Genomic DNA, 10556 nt, shown 5'->3' with positions numbered 1-10556 from the left:
AGTCTGGGCGACAGAGTGAGACTCCAACTCAAAAAAAAAAAAAGAAATGTAAATTCTCAGATCCATCCAGAACTACTTTGGATGATGGGCCCATCTTGGGAGGTGGGCCTCAGAAATCTGCTTCAACAAGCTCTCCAGTTGATTCTTTTACACAGTAAAACAAACCAAAGGAGGTGTTTGTGTATGAAATAAACAAATAAACATTATTTGAAGAACTCTCCTTTCATCTTAAAATTATTTTATAGTTGAATATATATTTTTGTTAGAAAGCAATGCCCTACATTTAGAAGTAGAATTTGGGGTTCTATATCCCCAAAATGAGTTCAGAGATACAATGTGACCAGCTAAGAAATATCATTGCTGAAGGCGTTGTTACTAGCATTAATCAAGAGGTACAGAGTCACTAATCAAAGAACTATTTGGATTCTAGACCAGCTCCTATGGAGTCTTAATTTTCCACTGTAGAGAATAATCAAAATAGTGACTAACTTTCCCAAACTCCTGGTTTTAGTCCCTTAAATGCTGTAAATGCATTGACCTTACTCTCATATAAGATATCATGGAGGAATTGTTGACCTGCGGCATGGATTGAATTACATTTTTGTGTGTGTGAGAGAGTACGGGTTGTGGCCTAACTGGATTTCTAGCATATAGGTTGCCCTTCACCACTCAGCAGTGAAGAATGAAAATCAACAGAGCTTTCCCCAGCCTGCTGCTTAAGCAGCTGCTAACAGGCTGAAGCTGCCCAGCCTCATTAACCCATTAGATGCTGCGTTAGCCCAGGAGTGATTCTTAATGAGGCTGCTGCAACATAAGTAAGCCAGATATGCACCAAAATGTTGGGACATTAAAGTAAGACCCTTAAATGTGGGGCCTATTATGGAGTTATTTTTATATCGGAAGCAGCTCCATCAGAGAGCACTCTTAAGGCGAGTAAAGCAAATGATACTATTACCATCTGTGAATCCACAGTGTTTTAAAGATATTGGAAATTTTGAATTCTGGAGGAATTTGGAAGCTTGTCATTTTCCCAAACATCGTGACCCCCTAATTAGCAACTCTGTTCTCTAGAATAGGCAGCAGCGTGCAGTACCAAGTTTTAGGTTCTACGTAACAGTTGAAAACAGTCTTGATCTTTCTACCTGGTTCACAATTTTCTCTGGACAGAAAGATAATGATTTATGCAAAAGCCAAAAACAAAACAAAACAACCGTATTTCTTTATAGCCTAAAGGCAATGGAGATGTTTGTGCCAACCAAAAAATTTTAGGGATATGCCAGGAAGATCTTGGAAGCAAACTTTGCCACATAACCGACCAGAGACACTCTGGCTGTGGGTGAATGTTTAAGACCTCAGATTAATTCATGCTTGTGGTTGAGTTTTTTGACCAAATTACTAAGGTGCAGTGTTATAACTCAATACCCCTAATATTTTAGCAATTCCCCTTTACTCCTTAACTCTAAATCTCTTTTAGTGGAGAAAGCGATAGCATTCTAACTCTCTTTCGACTGATTTAACATACCTTCTCCTGTCTTTCCATTCCAATCAGGTCTCCACAGATATCTGAATTTTAAAAAAATTAAAAAGCATTGCTATTCTTTATTGTCACATTATATTACGGTGGGAAAGCCATGCTTTTACATTTTCCCTGTTCAAGAAGAAGTGGAATAAAGTTTGCCATCCATTCCCAGAAGCATAAATGCTATTAAAATTTTAGATTGTAATCTAATAAAATTTCATTTATCCTATTGCTTTTCTTAACCACCCTCTAGCAATCAAGCACATAGTCTTAGAATCTAGGGCTAAGAAAAAGGAGTTCATATATTGCATAAGTGTTTTCCAATAAATTTTTTAAAACTTGGAGGAGATGCGGGGGGAGGGTTGGTGTTTCATGTAATTTTATAGGACCTCTGAGGCCCAGAGTTTTTAAGTAATCTTTTTTGATGTTTTTAGACAGACCATTAAGCTGAGGATAAAAGTCCCTGTGTTCAATATCTGGATACATTAAGCATTAGGTTTTAAATTTACAGCTTTCATTTTGACAAGGAAAATGACACGTTTGGTTTCGAGTGCTACCTTGAACTGTTTTTCAACACTGAGGTAGGTTGTCAGGCTGAGGGTGGAGGTCTGTGCTCTTAGTTTCTGAGAGACCTCATGAGGTAAACTGCTCCAGTTCATCAGGAAACACTAACCAAACCCTGGGCAATGAGTGAGCTGGTGTCTGGTGGGTGCAATGACAGAGCATCACCTGGATGCTTCTTCTCCCATGGGAGAGGTATAATGGAATGCCTTCTGATGGAAATGTAATTGATCCAAAGGAAGAATAGAGTAAGCCAGACAAGTAGAATGCCTATATATAGTGGTGGACTTCAACGCACTTCCATTTTTATTCTGTCTGTAAGAAATTCTTCAGTGAATCCTCTCCTTCCTCTGACATATTAAATTGCATCTGGAGACCAGGACTTCAGGGAGTTTAAACTAAGTGATTGGGTAGGAGTAGTAGAGAAGAGTAGTGAAGAGAAGGTGAAGAGAAAGTGGGGAGAGCATTCTGCACCATAGGAGTGGTGAGAAGGGAAGTATAGAAACAAGAGGAATGTATTTTGTGATCATGGGGATGTAACAGTATTAGAACTGCTGATAAAGACACAACTTTCCTGACTCCACCCAGCCCAACGTGGGAAATGGAGCTGGAGGGCTAGGAATGGAAGAATTGGAGTTTTCTAAGTTAAGGAATATAGATTTTATCTTGAAGGTAAAGGATGAGTTGATAAGACCACATGTACTTTTGGAAAACTAGTATTGCTTTGAGGTAAAGAATAGACTGGAAGTGGTGGGCAAACCTGGGGATGAAAGCCCAGTGAGGAGGTGTCTGCAGTAATCCAGAAAAGGGGAGATGAACTGGTGGAGTGCTACCCCAGGCTAGGAGGACTGGTGTTGTGGCTGCAGAGCTGATGTGGAGGGGGCAGTTGTGAACAGTAAGGAGTCCCCAATAGACCTGGTAGGATTGGAGGTTGAGGAAAAGGGCCATCTGGTTTCCTTCCTGTATTAGTTCATTCTGCACTGCTATAAAGAAATATCGGAGACTGGGTAAAAGGAAAGTGGTTTATTTTGGCTCGTGGTTTTGCATGGTGCTGGCATCTGCTAGGTTTCTGGTGAGGCCTCCGGAAGCTTACAGACATGATGAAGGCAGAGAGGGAGCAGGTGTGTCACATGGCAAGCATGGAAACAAGAAAGAGAAGGGAGGTGCCAGGCTCTTCTAAACAAACAGCTCTTGTGTGAACTAGTGGAGTGAGAACCTACCCATTTATATGGAGAGGGCACCAAGTCATTCATGAAGGATCTGCCCCCATGACCCCAGCACCTCCCACTAGGCCCCACCTCCAACACTGGGGGGGCGGGATCACACTTCACTATATGATTTGAGGGGACACACATCTAAACTACATCATTTTCTTTTTTCAATTCTCCGAAGATCTGGAAAGGCAGGAAAGATCTCCACCCTCCTATGCATGAATGGAGGTTCCCTTTTTCCTCTCCTTTTCATATATTCTTCCTCCAAATTCCCCTGCCTCCACTCCTTCTCCTTCACCCCTCACTCTAAACCCGTAAGAGAATAAAATAATTCTATCCACTGGGTTTTTATCTAGCCCTGCCTATTTCTGTTTTTTTGCTCTGTTTTTCTGCTATTATGATACTGCCTGGATTCATAATACCTTTATCTTATTTAAAACACCACTGTAAATTACTTACACACAGAACTTGATACCTAGTCCCCTCTCTCATTCTCTCTCTCTCTCTTCTCTGTTTTGTTTGCAAATTTTTTCATCCTAATATAGATACACTTTAATGCATGGAAGATTCGCATCCTGTGAATTATTTCTGCATGAAGAGCTTGTGTCAGTGGCAAATTGTGTGGTTATGCAAAATATACACATTTAATTCAACATTCATTTCTGGCATTGTGGTTTTAAACACATCTGGCATAAAGGAAATGTCAGATGACAGCACAATAAGTCTTAATTGATTTTGACCTCATGTGGTATCAGATCTGTAGTGTCCAGAGAGGAGAAACTGTACAAGTGATGTAACTGTAATAAAGGCAGGGCTTGAAAAGAAACTTGCTGTGTTAGTTTGAGTGTAAGTGTCTGAAGAGGGGGTTACCGAGAAAAGCAGTCAGTGAAAACTTCAACAGCAAGTGTTTGTTTTAGTATTCGATTCTGAAAGTTTGTGTTTGTAAAGAATGATTGATCTAAGGGGCTTGCCCTCAACCTTACCTATTTGTAGAAATGATAGAAAAATTCAGGTCTTTCTAAATTAGAGTAAGTTCCACTATACCTCACTGCCCTTCAGCAAGAGAACAATGGATACAGTGGAAATGCACTGAAAATGAAGATTTCTGAAGTAAGAAACTCCCGATGGCATTTCCCCCCATTTAGTAACATTATTACAAAAATAATTTGAATAGCCTGGGGCCAAGTAATTTTCCCAATAAATAGGATAGAGAAATGTTATCCAAATCCAGAATACCATAAAAATATCAGTAACACCTATGCCCTTCTCTCTGTCTCGTCTCATCAAGGCAATGACACATGATCAATTTGTGTAAAAAACAAAAACAAAAAAATCCACCACACAACTGGAGTGGTTTTCGTGAAGCTTTTTATTCTTGTTTTTATTTCCTTTAAATCTCTCATGAAAAGAATACATTGAAATAAAAAATGAGGGCAGTACATTCATATTTTTTAAAATCTGTGGAACATTCAATATCTGTTCTGCATAAACATATTGGACTGTTGTCTCAGAGGCTTCACCCAGAAAAACATGAGCGTGCCTCACATTACAAATGCTGTTCAAATATTTTCCAGGGACATAAAAGAGAAAATATCATCACAAGTAATGAAAGTGAATAAAAGAGAAACATAAGGAGTGTATGGCATTTGGACAGACCAAGTGAGAACACAGAGAGAGAGACAACAAGGAAGGGAAAAAGATCTTAAACATAGGCATAGGCAATTGATCATGTAGAGAGTCTTTTCTAAGCTTAGTTTTCATACCATGTTTTGAGTCTGTTTTGTCATTTGGCTTCAGCTATATCAAGCCTCTGATTCTTGCTTTTATCTTAGAAATATTAATATTTGTAAAATAATCTTTAGGAAAGATATTTAGACATAACTTTTAAAAACGAAGTGTTACTAAGCTTTAGAGAATTTGATTTCATTATATATCTTGGGAACCTGAGAGGTAGAAGGACTTAATTAAAATCCTTTTTTGGAGGGTTTCCTTAGGAAAAGTATAAGTATGATAATGATGGAAGTATGAAATACACTCTAATCTACCTTGCAGAAACTGTATATGGTGTAAAGTGGGTAAAGCACACACACATACAACATAACATACAAACATGTGCAAACATGTAAACACACCAGACTTGTAAATATACAGAAAGATAGATCTAGCTTACTTAAATCAACAAGAGGAAATACTTTAGTCTATTCTATATATATGTAGAATATAGAATATACATACACACACACACACACACACACACACACACACACACACACACTCATATATATATATATGTGTATGTATGTATGTATGTATATAATCTACACACAGAGGGTGCCACAAATGTATACACATTTTAAGGAAGGAAAAATATATACTGATAACAAAAGGTGAATACAAGTCACATTTGACTTCTGCAATTATAAGAGGTGCTCAAAGTGGTTACCATCAACGTCCAGACACTTCTGAAAAGCACTTTGAAAAGTAATACATAGATAGCATCTCTTAAAATGTGTATACATACTTTTGGCACCCTCGGTATATATGTTACAATTTCAGATAAAATGCCAACTTTTATCTTACAAAAAGAACTTTTTTCCATAAATTACTAAATCAACGTTTTAAACTATTAGAAAAGAAATTCTTAGCTAAAGTGCCATCCTACCTACCATTAGAAAGAAAGTTACCAGGTATTTATCCACTTAAATTATGTTAAGTCCTCAATTTGAAAAAAAAAATGTTAATAGTAGACATGGTTTGAAGTGGTACCCAGCCTATAACATTCCTTTGAGAAATGGTACCTCCCTCCAACCCTGCTCACAAAGCAACCCCTGGCAGCCACATATGAATTTTTTTTGACAACATATCTCACCACAGCTGACCAGGGTACTTACCTAACCCAATCTGTCCTGGAAATGTAAAACTCAGAAGCAGCAATGCTCATTAACATGCGAGAGTGTCACCTTTCGAGCATAGGAAAGCAAAAGCATGAGAATCTCCAGAGAAGAATATGTAGAAAGAAGCCACATAATCCTCCCCCACTTTCTCTCTCTCTCTCGCTGTCTCTCAGACACACACACACACACACACACACACACACACACACACACACACACACCCCAGAGTGAGATGACACTGCTAGGTACCACCAGTACCACCAGGCTTTCTACCTTGGGGTTTTTATATCCATAGTATAAATTATTCTTTATTCACTGATGCTACTTACTTACATGGCTTTCAGTTACTTGTAACACACAAAACAAAACAAAACAAAACAAAACAAAAAAGTCTTGATCAAGAAACATAGAGAGAGGGAGAGAGATACTAGTGAGGATATGCACAGTGCTGTGAGAATACACACCAATAGAAACCCTTTAAGCAAAAGAGATGAGAACATTTTGTATCTGTGACCCTCTAGGTCTTCAAGGATAAAGAGAGTCCTAGAAACTGATCCTTCCCTATTCACCTTCTTTCTCCAATACTCATGGACTTGCCCCAACTATCAACTTTGAAAACAGGAGTAATCTTTTATGTCCTCCCTCTTACGTCAACCACCCCTAAACCCTCAGTCTGCAGGTCACCCTCATCTCCTACACTTTAAGCTCCAAGAGAATCTCCTCCTAGTTCAGTGGTTCTCAAACTCCAGTGTTTATCAGAATTACCTGGAGGGTTTGCTAAAGCACAGACTGCTAACCTTAAATTAGTTTCCTTCAGTAGGAACAAAGCTGGGTCTGCAAATTTAAATTTCTGACAAGTTCCCAGGTAATGTGAATGCTTGTGGCCCCAGTGAAAAGCCACTGCTGCATTTCTTTCATTCCTCCCCAAGCTATGAAACTCATCTATTATGTTCCCTGAATTCAGAGTCTGCTGATAGCAAAATCCCCTATAGCCTCATCCTTTCACCTTCTTGCTCTAAGAACTTGTCACTTCCCTAAGGTTGCATTTCTCCAGAAGCCTCTCTAATGATAGCTGCTTTTTCTCTCTGCTCGGTTGCCAAATATCTGGGTAGGTGTCCCCTGGGTCCTCATTGCTGCTTTCAGACCTTTAGTTCTCCCTCCTTCCTAGAAACAATCAACCACAAATCTTAGGCTATCAGATGATATCAACTCTGCCTCTCATTGCGGCTGTCATTTGTGAATTTCTGGGATATTTCCCATAATTTCTTGGTGATATAAGCTTCTATTTCATTCTCCCTATAATACCCTGTCTTTGTTATGGTGGATTTCAATAGATGTGTAATATATGATCCTTCTAACACCTGGCCTTTAGTTCCTTAACCACCTTTCTTCCAGAAAGCTTGTGGCCTTACCCTGGACCTCTTCATACCCTAGATTTCAAACATTCTGCTCTCTGACTGCCATGTCTTATCTTTCCAGCCCACTCTCTTTAGAATTAGGGCCTCAACAATCCTTTGGCCTTAATGAGATCTCTGATCTTTTGATCTTACCTTCTTTTTATTAACCTCACATCCTTCTACATTACATTTTATGGTTATTCATTATAATCACTTCTTCGCAAGTACCCTCCATTCCCTTGCTCCTATCTTATTGTCTTACTCTCTTGGCAGACCCACAACCCTGGTTAAATCCAACTCTCTGCCTACTCTATGTCTGCAACCCTGAAGCTAAAATTGTCTAAAGAAAAACTCACAGCCACACTGACTTTAATTTAGAAATGGGCCCTTAATTCTGCAAGGCATTTATACTGCATGTTTTTAAAAATGCATTCTCCCACTCTCTTGATAAGCATTTAAAATGCTTTCTCTCTTTCCAAATCCCAATATGAAAATTGGAACCTTCACAAGAGAACTTACAGAGATGATCACCACCACTTCAACCTATCTGCTCTTCCTGCCTCTGCATACTTTGACCTCCTGCCAGGAAGGAGGTCATGGTAATAGTTAGGGTATCCCTGTCCCTCTCTTAAGTTCATCCCTCTGCTGTGTCCTAGAACTCATCTTTTCCCACTGCCTTGCTTGAGAAATTCTCCCTTTATATATTATATTATCCATCCCCCTCACTGTATCTTCAGAGGAAGACGATGTTGCTTCTTTCAAACTAAAAACTTCCTCTTGATCTATCTTTTCCCACCAGCTTGTTGCCCCATTTTGCTGCTTCTCTTTGCAGAAAAATGACTTGAAAAAGTTATCCATGGTCACATCTACAATTTATCCCTTCCCATTCTTTCTTCAGCTCACTTCAGTCAGGCTTTTGCCCCCACCACCCACCAAACCTGTGCCTTTGAAACTCACCCAGGTTACCATATGCCATGATTCAATCTCTGCTTTTGTTTTAGCCTATCAATGACATTTGAGTCACCTGTCTTCCTGTATAATTTCTTCACTTCTATTCCAAGCATCACATATTCTTGTATTTCCTCCTACCTTACTGAAAGCTCTTTCTGTTTGCTTTTTGGTTCCTTCTCTGTTCCTCTATCTTTTAATGTGGAGGAGCTTCAGTGCTCAGCCCTTTGACCTTTTTTCTTCCTTATCGAGTGATTCTTTTGGTGATCTCATGGCTTTAAATATCATATATATGTATTCTGTGAAAAATATATATCTCTAAAACACTAGATTATTGTAGTCAAATGTCTACAAGATACATCATACTCAACTTTCAAAAACTGAATTCCTAGACACCTCCTCCTGCCCCACCTAACTACTTTACTAACTGCTGTCTCATCCTTTGCTCTTGGCAACTCCATTCTTCCAGTTGCTTGGTCAAAATTTTGTTGCTGAGATTCTTCTAAGTCTTTCAAAGCCCACATGAAATGTGTAAGGAAATTCTGTGTTCAGCCTTCAAAAATATCCATCATCTGACCTCTTCTTTCCATGGCTACCACCTGATTACTATCATCATTTACCTTGATTAGGCAGATTTCTAACATACCTCATACTTCCACTGTTGCTTCCTAAACTCTAGTCAAAAACCACCCAGCAGCTAGGACCCCAGGAACTAGAGAAATGTGGACCAGGATGTGGTATCCTGAGAGAAGAATGTGGTGAGGAAGAGTTTGGGTCTAGCGAGGGCTGCTGAGCACTTTGTTCCATATCAAACACTTTAAAAAAATTATTTATTTATTTTGAGAAGGTTTCAGTCTGTCACCTGGACTGAAGTGCAGTACTGTGATCATTGCTAGTGAGCTATGTGAGTTGCAGCTTCCAACTCTGGACTCAAGAGATCCTCTAGACTCACCCTCCCAATACCTGTCACCACACCTGGCTATTTAAAAATTTTTTTTGTAGCGACAGAGTCTCACTTTGTTGCTAATAGTGGCCTCAAGTTCCTACCAAGCACTTAAAAAAAAATCGATTAAGACATAGTTTATTTCAAGCAATACAGATTGGAGAATCTGGGATTTTCTCCAATAAGTCCAAGATTTCATTTGGTATTTAAGGTAATGATGAGATGACTTCCACTAATATTGAGAATTTTTTCAATCTACATTTCTAGAGGTGTCTCTTTATTTTCAGCCATCTGTAAGTTACATGTCCTGTCAAGAACTTTTAATCAATTACAGAAGCTCATCTCCAGCTGTCTCCCTCAATTGTATTGATCCTATCACTTAAGACTTTCTTGTGTTTTCATTTCTTTATTTAATGTGATATACTGTTTACATGCCATTATTTCACATATATTTTTATGATATAGAACTTTTTCTTTCTCAGCCTAGTGCCTACGAACTAGCATATGCTTAATGAGTTGTTAGTAATTAATCTCAGCAGAATTAGCCATCATAGAAAACTCAAACTGAGTGTTAGAAATGGCCATTTCCCACAGTCTTGGAAAGCAGAATTATCCCCCTGATTGCTTCTTCTTTGTCTGTGTGGGAAGAATGACATCAGCTCAACACCTTTCTAAGCAATGAATTAGATAATTCCCATGCTGCAGTTCCTTTGACATAGCCAAATTCTACTACTTACAAAAAATAAAAACAATAAAATTAGGCTTCAACAAAACAAAAGATAGTAGCAGAGCCATTCCTTTAAAATGATACTGTCACTGTTCTATTTAAAACCCTGTATTGACTCCCCATTTTTCTCATAGTGAAGCTCAAATTCATAATTATTTTGGTCTATGGTAGCCAGTTTCTAATATGGTCTTAAATGATCCCAGTCTCCTGGAACTTGATGTTCCAGGATTTCCTTGCACACTGAATAGCCCTGAATAATATGATGTTGTAGAAATGATGGTTCACAAACTACTTTATGGCTTTGGCCTCTTTCTCTTGGACCAGTTGTTCAGAGGAGACCAGGTACTTTTTGTGAG

This window comes from Carlito syrichta, unplaced genomic scaffold, assembly GCF_000164805.1.
Source record: "Carlito syrichta isolate Samal-C Ts95f unplaced genomic scaffold, Tarsius_syrichta-2.0.1 Scaffold309022, whole genome shotgun sequence".
Taxonomy (NCBI): domain Eukaryota; kingdom Metazoa; phylum Chordata; class Mammalia; order Primates; family Tarsiidae; genus Carlito; species Carlito syrichta.
This window is presented reverse-complemented; position numbering follows the sequence as displayed.